The 18273-nt window shown below is 34.2% G+C and overlaps 1 pseudogene; it reads left to right on the forward strand.

The window, feature by feature from the left end:
- The window catches only part of LOC131860340 (caffeic acid 3-O-methyltransferase-like), a 110981-nt pseudogene extending 94163 nt beyond the window's left edge, over positions 1-16818 (forward strand).
- The last annotated feature ends 1455 nt before the right edge of the window (positions 16819-18273 follow it).

An 18273-nucleotide genomic window follows, 5' to 3' on the forward strand; every position in this document is an offset into this window, starting at 1 on the left:
TGTTTTGGAGTAGCAAGATTATCCCAAAAGCAGGAATCTTTGCATGGTTGTCTTTCAAAAATAGGATCCTCATAGCAAAAAGATTCACTAAAATGGGCTATGAAGGGCCCTCAAGATGCATGTTGTGCAAAGCTCAAGAAGAAATAGTAGACAATATCCTTTTAAATTGCCCATTTGCCTCAAAATGTTGGTGATGGTTTTGTGAAAAACTTGGGTGTATAACAACCCTCCCTAATGATATAGTCACTGTTTTTCAGTGCTGGCCACTTCCTTCTATGGAAAGCACTTTAAGTCAGATTTTGGAAATCTCTCCTTGCCTTGTTTGGGAAATTTGGAAAGAAAGGTTCATCCAAGACTATTTTATGACAAAGCAAGAAGATTTGAATAAGTTTTATCCTCAATTGAAACATCAATTATTGAGGTACTAAATTGAAAACAAGCCTTCTCAATAGATTCTAGCAAAAACATTTCTTCTTGGGATGACACTATAAGAAACAATTGGCAAGGGATCAAGATTCCTCCTTCCTTTGGGAGAAAACCTAGTGCAAGAAAGGATGCTATATGGTCTCCCCTTAAATAGGGTTGGTTAAACCTAAAATTTGATGTAGCCTCCAAAGGAAACCCAGGTGCTTCAGGTATAGGATATATGTGGTTAGACATCATATAGGAACAGTAATTGGAAAGAAGGCCATGCCATTGCCACCAGATACTAACAATATAGCAGAATACAAATCTTTTTTCCTAGGCTTACTTGATTGGCACAAACTTGGGATAAGAAACCTCATAGTAGAGGGAGACTTAGAGATATAAATAAATGCAATTATATCAAGAATAACCCAAAATTTGTGGCTACAGGCAATTTTGGACAACATAACTGAGACTTTAATCAAATTAGAGCAATATGAGGCTAAACATGTCTACAAAGAGGCTAACATGGAAGCAGTCTCTCTCTCAAAAACTGCAGTAGAAGGCCTTTCTTTACATTGGTGGGAGAAGGACAACATTAATAATGGTTAATGCTACAAAGAGTATATCAACATTTCTCAGTAGTGGATTCTTGTTTTCATACATCAGACATAAAAAATTTCTACCAGCTTCGTCTAAAAGGCTATCTTTTCAAATTCAAACTTTTCCGCCAGCTTATCAAAAGTGAAATTGTCATGTCAACTATAACGTCATCTTATTTTGGCCTTTATAAAATTGATTTTTCCCACTTTCATCCTGAAAAGATAGCCTGTGATCCGTCATCATTGCAAGTACGAGGCATGTGCTATCCATTGTAACAAGCTAAATTTTTTTGCCTCAAGATTTGGCATGATGCTAGACAATTATCCCTTGCCACCTTTGTAGGTGAATTCATTGCAAGGCATTTTGCATTAAATGCATGTTGAAGACAAAGTTTATTAGCTTTTATTTGGCTTCCTCTGCAAGACTATCAACCAGATTCTCTCTACAACCATCTTCACAGAAGCTAGAGCTACTACAGGTTTTTAAGCGATGGCATAATTAGTGTCTTCCCAACACCAATCTCATGCTTTGAGTGGATACCCCCATCTCTCTCTGCCTCAACCCGCCAAGTCTCTTTCAGACAAATCATAGACTTGAGATTGAAGAGGCTCCTCTTAGTTCTTGAGCCAACATACATCCTAGCCGTTAAGCTCATTCTTGGTAGTAGGCTTATCAGCAGAGATGAATACCCTCGAGACAATAAAAATGTTTCACTCCAGTTTGTCACCTCCCTGATGGACCTCAAGCTTGATAAATAGGAAGTCTAGAACCTCACCAGACAACTCTTCCCAAGTGACATATTGCTTGAATTGCAAGAAGTCCTAAACAAAGTGTGACATGATTCTAGCACTCCATTTCCAATTGAGAGAATCCTCTTCAATGTATCGGGAGAGCTGATTAAATTCTATCCTTTTCCACTAGACCTGACAGGAAAGGACTTACAAAAGCACAAATCCTTTGTTTACATGGCCCTTAGGTTTCTAAAAAGGAGGTTTCTGGGGGACAATCCAGAGGACATGGGCAGGGAAGAAGAATTCATAGAAGCAGAGGGTCCCCAAGTGGAACAAAGTAAGCGAGGTGGTGGCCGAGGTAGCCCAAGGTACTAGTCATTCTTCTGGTTGAGGAAGGGGTCATCCTCCATGAAGGGGTCTTGAAAGAGGTTGTGCCACAATGCCTCCGCCCATGCCTCAAGGAGAGGATTAAACAGATAGGTTTTCAGTTGGTCTATTCTTTTTTTAGGCTGCTACAGAGCACATAGTTGGCTCTTTTACATTTCTCTGTTAATTTTAAAATTACAAAGAAACTTTAACGTAGCATTAGACTTGTAAATTTTGAAAAAACTTTAATAGATTTTATGAAAAGGATAAATTAATTGTAATCAACACTCAAATCCCACTCTAATTCAGAGAATTTCAGGGTTTTGGATGTGGTTTTCTCTTTCTGTGCATACTCATGGACATAGTGTTATTTTTCACAATGTTTATGCCCTACTGAGCCATTTTAGAAATCTGTGGTTTCTTGATGTAAATTCTCTTTAAAATCAACATATTATTCTAGCTCTTCCTTTTATTGACCAAGAAAAAATAAACCCAGATGTAGCAATTACTCTAGATAAGATTCTGAGGGTTCTAGCAAGTCATTCCCTCCTCAATTGTTCTGTAACCATAAGAATAGAAAGCCTGAGAGGCTCTATGGTCTAACTCCTCTTTGCAAATACATTGTACAGAACAAGGATGGCCTGTCCTTCGCACCACTGACCTTGGTGAACCAGGACAAGGTGTTCATAGACAGTTGGCATTATCTTAAGGATGATGTTGTTGAAGGGAGGTAGCCATTCAGGAGAATCTACAAAAGAGTCATCAAAAACAAATGTTTGGCTAGCAAGATGTCTCACATCATGAGATAGTTCGTCAAAACTTTCAAATAACAACCTAGTTTCTATCTTCGTCTCATGGCTTGCTATGATTGCAAAAACTGCACAAAATGGATTTGTTGAAAATTACTTATAAACTTTTAAGAAAATGCATTTGACATATGTAAAGTGAATGTCTACAACTTTTTCATACTTTCTCCTTGCTTGTACCAAAATGAGAGATCTAGAATAGGTTATGACATATATCACAACTGCATTCGTAGACATGCATGCATAATATGGAATCATAAACATGTCACCTTTACTATTAGTCTCTCTTTCCCCCTCTACCTCTTGGGCTCTCTATTTCTCTACCTCTCTCAATATCTCTTTTTCTTCATCTTTCTCTTTGTCTTTCTCCATCTCTATTTGTGTCCTTCTCTATCTCCCTATCTCTCTATCACTCTCCCTATCTCTCAATCTCTTTCCATATCCCTCTTTATCTCTTAATATCACCCTCTATCTATATCTTTTCCTCTCCCCCTCTTCTCTCCATCCTTGTTAATCTCTCCCTTTATCTTCATCTCAGCCTCTATCTTTCTCTCTCACCGTTTATCTCTAGGCATATCTCCCTCTCTTTTACATTTATATCCTCCACCCCTCTCCTTATTCCTACATCTCTACACCTATATCTCTTTGCCTTTCTATCTTAATCTTTCTATATTTTTTCTACCATCTCTCCCTCTATCTCTATCTTGGTATCTCTCCACCACTCTCTACCACTATATATGTTTACCTCTCTCTATGTCGCTTCCCATCTCTATCTTGATGTTTTTTATCTCTCTCACATCGTCTCCCCCTCTCTCCCTCTATTTATATGTATTTCTTTTATCTCTATGTATCTAGTTGTCCCTCCTCTGCTTATCTCTCCCCCTCCTTCTCTACATAGCTATATCATTCTCCACCTCCATCTCCATCTCTATCTCCATCTTATCTCTAGCCTCCTCTCTACCTCCATCCCTTATTTCTATCTCCTTAACCCCCCTCTCTCGTCCCCCCTCTATCTCTCCTTTCCATCCTTATCTATCTCTCTTTCTCCTTCACTCCCTATTGCAAACATAACATGATCCTATTGGTAATCGATCTTGATTATCTTTCTAATTTAAAGGCTTTATTTCACTCATGTTCATATCCCTGTAAGCATATGCATAGTTGAATGGGAGATATCACTTCTATATTAAGACCTTTGTTGCATAAAACTCATCTCTTAATTGACGACATGGACTATGAAAATATATGTAAAAAATATACTTTCTTCCTAATTGACTTTCCACACCTCTTCGACATCGCATAGTAAAGTGAGATTGCTACTTATTAACAAGATTTTAATAAATATCTATATCTAATTAACAAGATTTTAATATATATCTATATCTATATCTATATCTATACCTTATTTGAAAAAATTATAAATTGAAAACTACGTTTTAACTTAGATCCAATCGATGCGTCAATTATTAACTTAGATCCAATCGATGCGTCAATTACCCTTGTGGGTGTGACTGCTACAGCCTTATTTTTGAAATTATCAAATAAATAACCGAGCTCGGAGCAAAATATTTGTTCACAATTCTCTAAGTTTATCTTCTTATTTTGTGTAACGAAATTGGGAATCATTTTGTTTAAAAATCTGGTCAAGTCGGGAATGGAGGCTCATATACAGGAAAAGAGGCTGATTTCACAGAATGATTATGGATAGGATCATTTAATATGGGATTGCCCAACCAAGAGAATGAAGAATGGTGCACAGTTCAAGCCCAAGAACCAACAAAATTACTATTTGGACCAGCGACCCGTAATGGGTATGATTCTTTTCTTGGTCCTCATTTTCTTTAAAACACCCTGAACCAGAACACTGTCATTTTACAAAGCTTCGATGTAGTAATTAGCATGTTTTCTGCTTCAACAAGAGGAGCCCATTATTACTGTTGAAATATTTCAAGCTTCTGCAATCCATAATGTTAGGTTTACATCTTCTGATAAATTGGGTACACAAGTTTTAAACAATCTACAATCGGTACTACATATTTTCTGGCCAAACCAGAGGATCAAATTAGATTCAAGCATTGTCCATTAGCTTGTTAGGGTGCTGGGTAACGGCTTAAATCATACACATTAAGCTTACACTTTTAGGCTTAAAAGTGTTAAACATTGAGAGTTGACTGACATTTTTTAGGCTTAATACATTTCTAGACTTAAAAGTGTTAAACACTCAAAGTTGACTAACATTCTCTAGACTTCATATGTTGCTTAGTGTGTATGGTTTAAGACTGGCCGGATGCTATGGTGCTCTACCCTGTACTAAAAGCTCTCGTTCCTTAATTTAAAATGGTACAATACTTTATTTGTGGCCTCTATGAAGTTTTCTGTTTGATATTGATATTAACTTGTTTTGTTATATATAACCAGCTACACATGAAAATGGAGACATTGAAAGTTTAGCATACAGGAATGATGTAAACAATTGTAGTTGTCCAAAAGTGAATTTAGTTATAAATGAAAATGGCTTTGACTCCACTTTTGCACTAGATTTACAGGAGAGAAGTAATTGGCTACCTGAGTTGAACTTGGGTCCAAACTTGGATGATGGATTATACATAGGTGAAATTTACGTCAAGAAATATGAAGATGATGTTATTTCCCAAATCAATATTAGTGAGGAGCCTATTCATAAAAGTAGTTTGAATACTACTTCTCATAATCTAGGGCAACCAAATGCACAGGCAAAAACCAAGCAAATTGAAGGTCAATTTAGAGATTTACAAGAACCTAGGAGTTGTTGTGAATCAGATTATAATGCCAACACTTTGCTAGAAGATGGTGCAATGACCGAAAGTCCCATTAGTATTGGATCTTCGAGTTATGTCGATGGACTAGAAAATGTTGATGCCATGCTTGCATTGGAGGAAAATCTGTGGTTTGAATTTGAATCAAGTTGGGAACATATTTTACTTGTAGATGGCGCAATGATTCAAAGTCCCACTAAGATTGGATCTCCAATTGATGTCAATGACTTAGAAAATGTTGATGGTGGACATATTTTGGTGGGCGAAAATCCATGTTTGGAATCAGATTCAACTTGGGAACATATTGACTTCAATGAGGAAGATCATATTTAATTCTCTAAATAAAAATTATTTGTAAATTTCTTACATTAGATTCACAGTTGATCAAAGTGTCTCTATCTCTTTTCACACCTTTCATCATAAGAAACTCATTCTTTGGTGTCCTTATTAAAAGCAATATGTACATCATATTTTCATCCTTTGATTAGATGAAGAAGTCACGCTATGTTCATGTTTGACCAACATATTCTATTTAATTATTGGTAAATATATATAAAATATATCTAGATTTTTTGAAAACAATAGAGTGTATTAGAGGAGAGAATCCTCTCCAAGGTTACATTTTTTAAATCATAAAAAATTAAAATTGACATCTCATGAAAATTGTAATGTTTTGATTAAGTTTAACGTGAAAAATTATTAAAAAAATCATTGAATTTTTTTCTTTTTTTTCATGCACTAGTTTTCAAGTAATCTATGAGGAGACAACTGATTTTGTTTTTTTGGTGATGTCCCATCCACCTCACTGTTTTCTAAAATTTTAGAAAAACTGACAAATCCAACTATTTGTAAATGTGTCTTATAAACTAAATTTAAATTCGTTTACATTATTTTAAAATTCAAATAATAAATGTCACGTTTAGGTGTTTGATTTTGAAAATTTGTGTGTGTATTGATTGTTTTGTTTATAAAAGTGTGATACATGTGTAGTATTTCTATTTCTACCCATTATTTTCTTTCCATGTCTTAAATGATCTTTTATTAGTGTATTTTACCATCACAAATGATAGTATTGATTTGAGATTTCCTTTATGTATTGATTCGACCTTTCCTTTATCACTTTACTAAAGTCTTGACATTGGAACCAAAATGTTTGAAACAGTAGGTATAGGTCAAGGATTTGGGATTGAGTCTCTTGAAAATTTGAGTTAAAAAGCATTGAGACAAGAAGATATAAGTAAAATTGATAATTTGAGAATATTCACATGAACATTACATCATATAATACATTATACATTGAGTTAGGTCAACTTGCAGTATTGTATATTCATCGCATCCTAAATTGTATATGTATATTAGTGATAGAATTTTCACTTATATCTCAATGTTCTTTCTAATATGGCCAAGACACATTTTAAACAACATGCGATTAATCCATTTTAAACTACAACTCTTACAAATTATTTTCTTTTTTTGTTTTGAGCTAAATTGAGAAGGACACTTCCCCATCACCAAATAAATTACAATATCAACCAACGCAATTAGATAGAAATAGGAAACAAATGCTCATGTAGAAATCTATCCTTGATTGGTTCATCGTTACCTTATAGAATCATTCTTGATAGAAAATCAGCCATGGCATTATCTTTTCCTAGTTTATCAACAATGTCTATGCCAAATTCTTGAAGTATTAGTAACCATTTAATAATACATTCTCCTATTACAACCTTGTTAATTAGATACCTGATAGTTGCATGGTCTGTATTGACAAAATATTTCTAACCAATATAATGTAATGTCTAAATTTATTAATTGCATAAAACAATTGCCAAAAATTATTTTTCAATTGTGGTGTTCATTTTAGCTGGATTGAGATTCTTATTGATGTAGTAGATTTCATGCATTTCTCTAGACTTATCCTTTTGATCGAGAACAATTTGAATTGTTGGATTGGATGCGTCAATGTGAATATGAAATGGTTGTTGCCACATTGGTACATTTCTAACAAGAGAAATTGTCAAGGCTTGTTTAATGGCTTTAAAAGACTCTCGATAGTCTTTTGTCCAAGTGAATTTTGTATTTTTCTTTAAATATATCTCCTATAATAACCCGCATGACCCCAAAAACTCGTTATATTAGTTTGATTCTAGGGTATTGGGATGTGATGACCCAAGACCATGCCCTCCATCATCATATCTTCAATATTTGGTTTAGACAACTCAATGCCTCTTCATAAGCTCTCCCATAGATAGTGAAATAATCCATGTACACTTCCACACATGTTGTCGAGTCAAGAAAAATGGCCAGGATAGCTTGTTGAAAAATAGTGGGTACATTATAGAGTCCAAAGAGTAGGGGGTAAATGCATGAACCTGTATCACACTTAAAGCCAACTATGGGTAGTCTGATCGGACTCAGTCAGCACAGACTACACCTAGGCAGCGTGGCGCTTTTGTGGCATTGAAATGGTGCTAGGAGTCCGACTGGACTATTGGTTATGTAAACTGATATTTTTCCCACCAGCCCTCATTTGCACCCTAAGGAGCTTTGGGAGTTTGGCCGAACTCACAAGGAGCTTATTTCTAGCTCCCATTTTTCCAAGTAGGTTAACTTTTTTTCGTTGTTTTTTTGGTTTTGTATATGTAAATTAAAAAATTAATATGTTTATTGCTATAATTAGTTTTATTTAATAATTTATCAATTTTAAAAAAAAAATTAGAAGGAAAACATTAGAAAAATGTTAAAAAAAATTAAACCCTGGAAAATGTGAAAACCGACACTATGAAACTATTGAAAACATATGCACATATACCTATTAAATAATTTAAAAAAATTCATTTTCTCATTACCCTTACATATAAACCATAAAAAATTATAATCAATACACTACACATAAAAAATAAATCTGCGTACTCATACAGAGACATAGACACATACACCTACATCCACACCCACACAGACTCACGTGCACATCCATACAAATACACATACACATGAATACATAGATGTACATGTGTGTGCATGGGTATGTGTGGGTATGTTTGTGTGTATGTATGTACATATGTGTATATGTATGTATGTGTGTATATGTGTGTGTATGTGTGTGTATGTACGTATGCATGCATGTGTATGTTTATGTGTGTATGGGAGTATGTGTGAATGTGAGTGTATGTATGTGTGTATACACAGACACATACATACACATACACACACATACATACATATATACACACACACATAAACATACATACACACACACACACATACATACATACATACATACATACATACATATATACATACATACATACATACATACATCAACATCCATATATATAGAAATACATACATTCATACACACATGTGCACACACATACATGTACATACACATACACACATACATACATACACACATGCACACATAAACATAAATATATATACATATACACATATATACATACACACACACATACACCCACATAGACACATACACAAATACACATACACACATATGTGCACATGTAGACACACATACACGCATATGTATAGACATACATACATGTATACATGTACATGTGTATGCATGTGTGTACATATGCGTGTATGTGTGTCTAGGTGAATGTATGTGTGTATGTGGGTGTATGTGTGTGTACATGTATATGTATATACATGTGTATTTATGTATGCATGTGTGTATGTATGTATATACGTACAGTATGTGTGTGTATACACATGTATGTGCATATGTGTATGTATATGTGTATGTGTGTCATGTACATGTATTTAATTTTAATGTTTCTTTAGAGTAATTTTTATATGTGTAAGTGTATGTGTATGTGTATATGTATGTGTATGTACACATGTATTTAATTTTAATGTTTCTTTAAATTAATTTGTATCAAATTTTTCAATTACTTCGAATTGTACTTTAAATTATAATTGTATATCATTTTGAAATATGTTTGAATTAGTTTAAAATAGTTTTCAGATTTAGTTTTCATTGTTTAAAATAGTTTTGAATAATTATTTTTAAAATTCTTTTCTTTAATTATTATGTACATACAAATATTTTCCACATGGCCTATTAGGCATCAGATGGTAGAGTTTATCGCGAGGGAACTAACCAGATATCTAGACAGTCTGGTCGAATGCCTTCTAGTGATAGTGATGTCAGGGATTGACTTTTTTCCGAAACCACTTAGGCCCTATAGCATGCACTAGACCATCTTGCGTCAAAATTAGATTTTTCCACAACCTGACCTAATAAGGAAAGGGAAAAGATTATTAGGGAGAAGTTGCTACATATGATTGACACTATTCGGACATATACTCCTTACGATGAAATGAGAAGTCGTGAGCAGGGATGTATCTTCTACATAGGTCCATATTGTGTTCCCTCATTATCAAAGTTTGAGACAACATAATATTAGAGGATAGTTAGTTACCAGATGCACCGATCCAATTGTGGTACCATTCATATATCCTAGATGGGTGACAACTCATCATATGTGGCCACAAAAGGATGAGTTGCCACTTTATTTTTGCAAACAATTGTTTGTAGAGTTTCATATGGGCTTAGACATCGATTATACATCTATACCAATGAATAATGGTTAGGGGAGAGGGAGGCTCAATGATAAATATAGACGACTTGATGCACCAGTGCCCATTAATAAACAAGCATTGGTTGGTCCAAATGTTTTCATTCTACCCAAATGTTTGTACTTATCACAGACATCAGATGCAACAACTGATAATGTCAGGAGACATATCTACTCCATCATTGCACATATTGCCACTCAGGTTGACTAGATGACATCTGATCATGTTGTGAGATATTTGTTGTGATTGTAGGGTACCATTCCGCAAGCTACAGATGCGACATCTAGTAGTGACGTTGATCCTTATGCCCATTTAGATATACCATCTCTACTTAATGCTACACAGTAGATAGAGGTTGATCCTTTGCAGTGGATGAGTTCACTGTTGTTTAGTGATTTATTGGATTGATATACACTTCTTTCTTTGATTCTTGAGATCACACTCGAGGATGTACCAACATGGGTGAGACAACATGTACATGGAGGTGGATCTAGGAGCCATGGTGGTAGAGAATATCACGGTGATATGGGAAGAGAGGAGGGAATTTTGGTGCATACTACAATCCCTCCACCACATACATCAGTTGATCCCACACCTCCTCCTCAGCCTACACCAGGCAATCTGACACCTGAGCCACCATAACCTACATTGCTACCGCCTATTACTTTTACGCCTCTTGCTTGAGCTCATGGTCACTATACCAGTCTTCTTATTGACAGTTTAGAGGATATATCGTTGGATATAGATTTTGACCATGTGTACTTCCATTCATTCGAGGTCAGCAGGATCGGGAGAGCCTTCGAGTCTTGTGAGGTACACATTATTTTTTCTCTAAGGTCATATTATTTATTTGATTTTAAATAGTGGATTTCAACTTGAAAAATTATTAACACAATTCTAATTTTGAATTATATATAGCATCCTATTACATTGGAGACATTAGTAGATTTGCAGCCTCCTTCTGCTCCTGCACATGGTCACAGTCAGGTACACATTTTTTTTTTCTGTAAGGTCATATTATTTAATTGATTTTAAATAGTGGATTTCAACTTCAAAATTATTAGTTAACACAATTTTTATTTTGAATTATATATGATCCAGGTTCCTGGACCACATTTGAGTTCTTCATCTTGGATACCTATGGCCCATGTAGACTCTGGTGGTGCAGATGGTGGATCAAACCAGGTAAAATTTGCATGTACCTATGTTGAAGTAAAATTTGCATACTTATAGTTAGATAATATTTGCATGTTCTTATATATAAGTGTTCTTGTGTGTGCTTTCTTTTGCAGGGACAACATTCAGGACATGGATCAGGGGATGATCGACTAACATAGTTTATACATTATCATTGTTTGATGAGATTATATGTACAATGCATGTACTTTATATATATATATATATATATATGACACGTGTACATGTTTGTTTATGTATCTAACACTTTTACATATCGGACACACTTGCTTGATGAGATTACTTGTTTGTTTATTACATGTGTCTATCTGTCTATGTTATATTTTCATAATTAGTTCAAGTAGAATTGATCATGTTATTTTAGATGATAAATCTTGATATTTAGCATGTTGAATTTTTAATTGTTGATTTGATTTAGTTAGTTGAATTATTGATTTAATTATTAAATTAATTAAATCAATTTAAATCAAAAAGTGATTCAAATCAATTCAATTCAATGAATTAATCAAATTAATTCAAATCAATTCAAATCAAAAAGTGATTCACGTCAATTAATCAAATCAAATCAATTCAAATAAAAAAGTGATTCAAATCAATAAATCAAATCAAACCAATTCAATTTAATGAATTAATCAAATTAATTCAAATAAATTAATCAAATGAATTCACTAGAATCAAATTAATTCAAATCAATTAATCAAATCAATTCAAGGCAATGAATTATTAAATTAATTAGTTACTTGAATTGTTAATTGTTGATTTGATTTAGTTAATTAAATTGTTAATTTAATTATTCATTTAATCAAATCAATTCAAATAAAAAAGTGATTCAAATCAACTAATCAAATTAAATAAATTCAATTCAATGAATTAATCAAATTAATTCAAATGAATTAATCAAAAAAATCAATTTAATTCAATGAATTAATCAAATTAATTCACTGAATTAATCAAATCGCTTCAATTCAATGAATTAATCAAAACAATTAATCAAATCAATTCAAACCAATTAAATGAATTATTCAAACTAATTCAAATCAAGTAATCAAATCAATTCAAACCAATTGAATGAATTAGCAAACTTATTTAAATCAATTAATCAAATCAATTCAAATAAATTCAAACCAATTTAAAGAATTAATCAAAATAATTAAAATCAATTAATCAAACCAATTCAAAGAATTAATCAAACTAATTAAAATCAATTAATCGAATCAATTCAATGAATTAATCAAATTAATTCAAATCAATTCAAACCAATTCAATAAATTAATCAAACTAATTCAAATCAATTAATCAGTTCAATGAATTAATCAATCCAATTAATTAACCAATCCAATGAACGAATCAATTAATTAAGTGATTCAAATCAATCCAATGAATTAATTCAATCAATTCAATTAAGTGATTCAATTACATCCAATGATTTAATCAAATTAAATCAAATTATTTAATCAAATCAATCAATTAATTCAATTCAACTAAGTGCTTCAAATCAATATAAGATAGCATGCAACAAATTAAATCAAATTGTGTAAATTTTAATTTCAGAGCACTTGCAACAAATAAACTCAAATGTACATGTGTACATATGTTGCAAAAAATAACTCAAATGTACAAGTGTGTACATATCTATAGTGATCCGGAAAAGAGCTCGAATGTACTTACGCAAATATGTATAACGATAAAAAAAAATAGTATATACATATATATGCATATATAGACATGTATCATGGTCAAAAAAATACACGAGTTCACTTGTTTTAATAATTTAAGTGAGCTCATGGTACATAAAATATGGATCCTCTATCTTTTACTATCTCTAATATCCTTTCATGATCTTCGATAGGCAGCCTCCACTTTTGGGGGACACAAACTCTTTTTTGTAAAGTTTCAAAATGTAATCTTGTTGCTATAACTAAATGACTATAATGCAAAACTTTTTGGTCGGGCATGTATTCAGTAAATATAACACCATTGTTTTCTATCTTTGTTTGTTGATAATAAGTACCTTCAACAATGACTGATCCAATGGGATATTGTTCCCCATCAACATATTCAATTGATTCTCACAATTTACTTTTTGGTTTTGTGCATCATAGTAGGTAATATTCAACACCTTGTACATTGTTAGGATTTGCAAGCACAACAAAAATATCACCTATATGCGACAAAATACAAACAATTAAATTATAAAGTGTATAGTAGAATGTAAAAATAATTCACATTGAATTAAAATTTAAACAAAGTACATGAAAATGTGTAAGTATATTTAAATAAAATGCAAGTGTACCTGAGACAACTAAAACATAAACATGCTCATAATTAGGTGAATATATATGATCATGAATATCTATAATGTCACTATCTTCAAAGGGAGGCACTATGACAAATTGTTTCATCTTCCATTCTGAAACAAATCCATCTCTAACGTTCTGACATTGTTCAATATTTGCATTGTTTTCAATGCAATCAACACAAAAACATGATTTTTATCTAACCTGAATCACAAGAGGTTTTCTATGTTGTGTCACCTGCACAAAAATGATTTTTGCACCATTCTACTATCTCACTTGAACTGTGTATGTTGTTACCTCCAAGTTTATATTGGCAAATTGCACGCTTCACACAAGATCCTGCTCCATCATGCTCTCCTTTTTCATGTCCACTCTAAAAAAACTTCCCCAAAAACTTTAGACCAAATTTAGCATGCTGTTGTTGGTAGACAACTAAGATAACTAGAGGACAACTAAGAGGGGGGTGAATCAATTGTCAATAGATTATAGAACTTTAAGCATTGAAACCTTATTACTAGAATACATAAACCGAATACCAGAATAATAGATATAATAGTTAAGCACAAATATAAACCACTGAATATTTACCAACCATCCACAAAAGATAACACTGATAATGCTATACGACATACAACATCCTCATCAGATATTTCGTTGACTAGCGTCGGAATTCCGAGGGTACCTGGGACTCTTTTGACAACAACCATGACCGCTCATCCGGTGAGAGAATATCGTCGAGCATACAGTATCCTCGTTGGATGATTCTTGGGTGGATGTCAGAATTCCAATGGCACCCAGGACTCTTCTGACACGGCCATGACCACTCATCCGACGAGAGAATGTCGTCAGCCATACAACATCCTCGACGGATGTTCTTTGTGTGGACATCAAAATTTTGACACCCATCCAACAATAGAATGCCATAGGACATACAAAATCCTCATCGGATATTTTGTTGACTGGCGTCGAAATTCCAACCGCACCCAGGACTCTTTCAACAGTGGCCATGACTGCTCATCTGACAAGAGAATGTTGTCGGGCATACAACATCCTTGTTGGATGTTTCTTGGGTGGACATTAGAATTCGGGCACCCATCCAGTAAGAGAATTCCATAGGACATACAACATCCTCGACAAATGTTTTGTTTACTGGAGTCAGCATTTCAACGGCACCTAGGACTCTTCCGATGATGATCATGACTACTCATCCGGTGAGAGAATGTCGTCGGGCATACAGCATCCTCATCGGATGTTTCCTAGGTGGAATTTGGAATTCAGACAACACCTAGGACTCTTACGATAGCGGCCATGATGGCTCATTTGGTGAAAGAATGTTGTTAGACATACAACATCCTCATTGGATGTTTCTTGGGTGGACGTTGGAATTCTGACACCCGTCCGACAAGAGAATTCCATAGGACATACAACATCCTTGTCGGATGTTTCATTGATTGGCATTTAAATTTGCAAATGATAACCTCTTGTTGGGTGTAGCAAAGATCAAGGAAGCAATTCAGCTAAAAATGCTCCTGGAATCCTTTGGGAAGACCTCAGGTCAAATTATCAACAAAGAAAAAAAAATTCTTCTCCACTCCTACCCCCTTAGAGATTAAGATCCAAATAATTTTGAACTATAAAATAGGCATTCTTCTCTTTATTCACCTAGGTATCCCAATTGACAAAGGATTGAGAAACTTAAAACTTTGTGATCCTCTAAAGTTAAAGATGGATCAAAATATTAACTCCTCGAGAGGGAAATGGATCTCATGGGCTGGTAGGTGGGTAATGCTCCAAGCAGTTATTTCTACTCTACCCATCTACCTTTTCTCCTTTTTATCCCTCACTGCTGGTACAAATTCCTTCATCATTAAAAAGATAAGAACCTTCTTCTGAAAAAACACTGAAGAAAAACATAAAATCTCTCTAATTGCATGGGATAAAATCATCAAACCCAAGTCCATGGGGTGTCTAGGAATAAAAAAGCTTCACTTGCAGAACAAAGCCTGGGAGCTAAACTAGTATGGAAGTTCATTAAGACCCTAAAGCAATGTGGGTAAGGATAATGGCAACAAAATACCGTATAGATGGGGATCCTCTAAATATTCTAAGATCTAATTCTCATCCAAAGGGATCTAGGACCTCGAATTTCATTGTCACATGCAAAAATTTAATTGCAAACTCTTTGTCCTGGGATATCCACGATGGATCCTCTAGAATTTTCTAGGAAGACTCATGGGGAGGATATCCAAGCATTGACAACTCTCTCAATATTCTAACAGCTAAGCATTGGCTTCTACAACATTGGGGATCTTGAGTTAGTGATTATTTGGTTTTGGATAGGGCTACTAGAATGCAAGGATGAAGCTAGAAAAAATTGGAGGGATTGCCTATTCCTACTGTTGAAATCAACTAGCTATCAGACCTCATTAGAGAAATAAATACTAATACTAGAAGACGGGAATATTATTTTATATGGGCTTGTTCTAAAACAGGACAATATAATGTTAAAGATGGCTATAGGGTTCTAGAAAACTTTGGGAATCAAGAGGAACAAGATATTCCACTAAAACTATTTTGGAGCAGCAAGATTATCCCAAAAGCAGGAATATTTGCTTCTTGGCTTTCAAAAAGAGGATCCTCACAGCAGAAAGATTCACTAAAATGGGCTATGAAGGGCCCTTAAGATGCATTTTGTGCAAAGCTCAAGCAAAAATAGTGGATTTTGCACAACTGGAATGATGATTATTGTATAAAGCTTCTGAAGAATTCTCACAAGGCCTTGCCAGAGAACAGAAAAGTAATTGCAGTGGATTCTATTTTGCCAGTGGCTATAGAGACCTCTTCCTAGGCCAAGCAAACATTTTATGTAGATCTTTGCATGTTGGCATTCAACCCAGTTGGAAGAGAGCGTACAGAGGAGGAGTTAAAAGACCTTGCAAAAGCAATAGGATTTGCAAGAGGTGTGAAGCCAATTTTTTGTATTAATGGAGTCTAGGTTCTTGAGCTCCATAAATGATCTCATTATTTCAAAAACACCCCCATCAAAAGCGACTATGTTATCCACTATGTATGTGGGCCATTAGGCATGAGTTGTGTGGTTGTTTTGTAATGATAGTAGGTGAAATGGCCCCACTTGATACCTAAAGATTTATCTTGTTGCTTCCAAATGGTAATTAATGCTGAAGTAGTTGAGCCTAATTGACATATTGTATATTGCAATTAATTATAAGATATTATCAACATGGAAGGGGTTGTGGCCAGGGACTTCAATATGATTCTTTATATAGATGATAAAGTTGGAGGTCTTGGAAAAAAACACAAAAGTAATGGAGGACTTCAGGAACTTCATCTCGAAATGTCAGGTTATGGATGTCATCCACAAAAATGGTAAGTTCATTTGGACTAACAAAGGACTCAATTTTTCAAAAATCTCTTAATGATTGAATCATTTCTTTGTGAGGGAATGGTGGGTGAATGGCATCTTTTCCATGGATACTAACAGCATGCCTCAAGCTAGCTCGGATCATCTACTGATTACGCTATCTATTAATCATGAATCTCCCAATAACAAGAATTATTTTAAATTTCAAAGCATGTGGTGGAGGGACCCTTCATTCACAAAACTACTGAAGAACTAGTGGTTGGAGAGCAACACATATTTGGGTTCCCCTAGTTTTTGATTTGTTAAAAGAATTCAATATATCAAAAACAAAATCAAGCATTGGAATAAGCTTTCGTTCAAAAACATCTTCACTGAAAAGCTAAGAATTGAAGAGGAATTGGAGGATATCAATAATAGAGTTATGGCTATAGGGATGGACTGCAAAGATTATCTAAAAGAAAAAGTACTTAAGGAACAATATACAGAGCTGCTAAACAGAGAAGAAGTCTATTTGAGAGATAAATCAAGGGAATTATAGATTGCAGAAGGAGACCGGAACACAAAGTTTTTCCATACCTCTTCAAAGGGTAGAAGGAAAAAGAATAAAATCACGTCATTGCTAGATGACAATGGGGCATTGAGAGTCACAGAGGCTGAAATTGATCAAGATGCACTGGAATATTTCAAGAGAATCTTGGGGAGCAATAATCAGTCTTGGAATGCATCAGATGGTAGGCTATCTGAAACCCTACACAAATTGGTCTTAGAGGATGAGGCATCAATGCTTTGTGAACCTTATACTATGGAAGAAATTAAATGTGCTACATTTGAGCTTCACCCACACAAGGCCCTAGGTCTGGATGGAATGACTGCGAAATTCTATCAGAGATGTTGGGAGTTTTTGGGACATGACATCTGGATGGTTGTGGAAGAATTCAAGATAAAAGGGAAGTTTGTAAAGGAATTGAACAACACACTCATTGCTTTAATTCCCAAAAAATAGGAATGCACCTCAATGAATGATTTCAGGCCCATATTGCTTTGTAATACCATATACAAGATCATCTCGAAAGCTATGGTCATTAGACT

Source organism: Cryptomeria japonica, chromosome 11, assembly GCF_030272615.1.
Source record: "Cryptomeria japonica chromosome 11, Sugi_1.0, whole genome shotgun sequence".
NCBI lineage: Eukaryota > Viridiplantae > Streptophyta > Pinopsida > Cupressales > Cupressaceae > Cryptomeria > Cryptomeria japonica.